At 33.3% G+C, this 2,999-nt stretch overlaps 1 non-coding gene across 1 annotated transcript; it reads left to right on the top strand.

Annotated features, from left to right (window-relative positions):
* Window positions 1-840: 840 nt before the first annotated feature.
* LOC124993903 (U6 spliceosomal RNA) lies at window positions 841-946 on the top strand. Its single transcript, XR_007110415.1, has one exon. It is a non-coding gene; the product is annotated as a U6 spliceosomal RNA (small nuclear RNA).
* Window positions 947-2,999: the final 2,053 nt, after the last annotated feature.

The raw sequence follows: 2,999 nt of genomic DNA, 5'->3' as shown, positions 1-2,999 counted from the left end.
CTCTAATCTGCATCTTGGCCTTCATTTTGTGACTGATAGTCACTCTGCCTAGCATTGCCCTTGCCCCTTTATACCTTGGGACCCTTCTTACTTAATCATCACAAATTTTTCTTCACATGAAACCTTTAAGAAGTATTCCCTGACACTTCAAAACATCAATATGTAAATATTGTTTCATTGCTTTAAATATGTGAGGGTCAGATTCATGCTTTCCTATCAACTTCAGTCTTTAAGTGTTTTTAATCATTTCAATCTAATTCATTGCATCTGTCTCTTCAAATACATTGAGATCATGGTGAGGAAAGTTTTCTTTTTGTCTCCTCCTCAGTATTTGTCAGAATATCAGTTAAGAAAATACTTTTAGGGTCTATTAATTCAATTCAAACAGAAGTCAAAAGGTATCAGCATCATTATCATTACCATCAAATACCACCATTTAGTCATAAATAGATAAGTTTTTTACCTTCTCGCCCTGATGAATTTTTTTGGAGAAGATACTATGTAGGTTAGGAAAAGCTTAATAGATCCTGGGCGTTACTCTAATCAGAATATATGAATTAATTCTCACATGAATAATAGCACATGAATGCTATTAGAAAGGTAATATTTTTTCCATTTTATAGATGGAAGTATGGAAAGAGTAAATAACTTGCCAAAAAGTATCACAAAATGAATAAATGTGAAGTTGGGGAAATAGTCTCTTTAACAATATACCATTTGGACTTTTAAAATTATTTGTTCTATGAGACATATTAAAATGTGTATTAAAAATTCTAAAACACACACTACAATAATATTAGCAAGAAATATATTATTTAAAAAGTTTTAAAATATTTTTAAGTTCTCACATCATCAGGACATATATTAAAATTGGAACAATACAGAGAGATTAGTATAGCTCCTGCACAACAGTGACACACAAATTTGTGAAGCATTCCATATTTTTACGAATATACAACAGTGAATTCCACCATTATCGTATCCAAAAGATACGATTTTCTTTTAAAAGTAATTATAAATAGCAGAAAGATCAGTAGAGGAAAGAGAACAGGAGGAAGAAGGGGATGCACTGGGTACTGAATCAGAGCAAATTATATTTCATGCTTTTGTGACTATGTCAAAATGAATCCTAATGTTATATATAATTAAAAAGAACCAATAAAAGTGTTTCTAAATTTAGAAAATATTTTAACGTCATGAGGATAAGCTGTAAATACTTATACCAACAATGTTTATAAACATTGTAATTTAGATCTGAGAATTTTGTTAACAAAATACTTTTGTTTTTTTCTGTCAAAATAAACATTGGTCATCAACAAGGTTCAATGGTGACATTGAAATAGAGCTATAAACATTCAGTGGTCTTCTAGGACAAATCCATGTCAGAGAGGTAGAAAGGACTCTTTTTTAATTTTTATTTTTTGGGTTGTAAGAGTCTTTTTTTTAATTAAATTTTTTTTTTTTTTTATTTTTACAGACTGCTTTTTGATTCATTGTAAACAAATGGAGTACAACAGAACTCTTCAGTGATTTCTATATTCTCTTCTGAATATGACACACCATGATTCTGCTACCATTCAGTACTTGCTTAAAATATCTTCCTAAAAGAATATGCCCTGGATTTAAATGAGCAAGTGCTTTCAACAAATTACCAGTGATAAGATCCAAAATTCAACTGATGAGCTTTCAGCACCTGTCTCTTCATTAATGTGCAGACTCAGTTACTAAAGGGATTTTCATAGGTACATTCCATTAACAACCAAATAGAAATCTGCACCGATGAAAAATTTATTCTCAGAAAAGGTGTTTGAGACTGGCAGATCTCATCAGCAAATTACCAGATGTTATACAAGGCAAAGGTTGGCAAGAAAAGACAGGATATAAAATTAGTAACGGATATGTCTATGTATGGAGCTCAGTTTTCTTACCAGCACTATTTATAAAATTGAAAATAAAAGAAAAAAAGAAAAGGAGGGAGGGAGAGATTAACTTCAAAGTTTCCATTAACTTCAAAATCTTGGTTTAGCCACTGGTCAATCTGTAAATTTTGCATTCTCTTTGCAATTGGATCACTTTAAAAGTGCTGATAGCCAGTCTTCTCTAAAGTAGTTTAGACATGTCTGTCTGACTCTTAAACTTAGCAGGTATTTGAAACCCATCGATCATGCACAAACTTTTTAATTTCTGAAGGCTTTCTTATTTTGTGTCAAATCAGCAAAGTTATTCTCCCTAGGCTCCTAAGCAAGCTAGTTACTATGAAATACAGGTTTAATAGCTGGATTTTACTTATCATACCACTGAAAGCTTCAATGTGGGGGAGGATACTTCTGTGGAGGAGGGTTTCTCCTCTTTAGCAATGATACACAGTGGCAGAGCTACCAATGTCACCATTTGCTTGGGGAAATACAACCATAATAGCAAAATCATATTATCTTTTAGCTTTCTTAAATTTCGTGTATTGGGATCACTGCTCTTGGATTCAAAACTTAAACCTTGTTTTATTAGCTTCTTTATCAATGTGAACAAAATACCAAACAAGAACCATTCAAGGAGGGAAAGTTTATTTGGGGCTCACAGTTTCAGAGGTCTCAGTCTAAGGTGAGGCAGCACAGAAAGGGGAAGGGCCCAGCTAAGGAAAGCTGCTCAGCTTTTGGCAGGGTTGGGAATCAGGGAAGAGGGACATAGGGAAGATGAACCCTTCCAGCCCATACCTCCAGTGACCCACCTCCTCTAACCATGCCCAACCTGCCTACAGTTACCACCCAGTCAGTCCATTCATATTAGGATGAATGAATGATGTTATAACTCTCATCATCTACTCATTTCATCTATTAATATTCTTGTATTAACAGGAGTCTTTGGGGAACACCTCACATCCAAACCATAATAAATTTATAGGCTTGGGTTCATTGCCATGACTACTCCCCAGACTCAGAAATATTTTTAAGATATGTACCACATAATCTAATTTTGTTTCTGATGAATACATATATATTACA

The sequence above is a fragment of the Sciurus carolinensis genome, chromosome 9 (assembly GCF_902686445.1).
Source record: "Sciurus carolinensis chromosome 9, mSciCar1.2, whole genome shotgun sequence".
Lineage (NCBI taxonomy): Eukaryota > Metazoa > Chordata > Mammalia > Rodentia > Sciuridae > Sciurus > Sciurus carolinensis.
The sequence above is the reverse complement of the archived record's forward strand: the minus strand, read 5'-3'. Positions and strand labels throughout refer to the sequence as shown.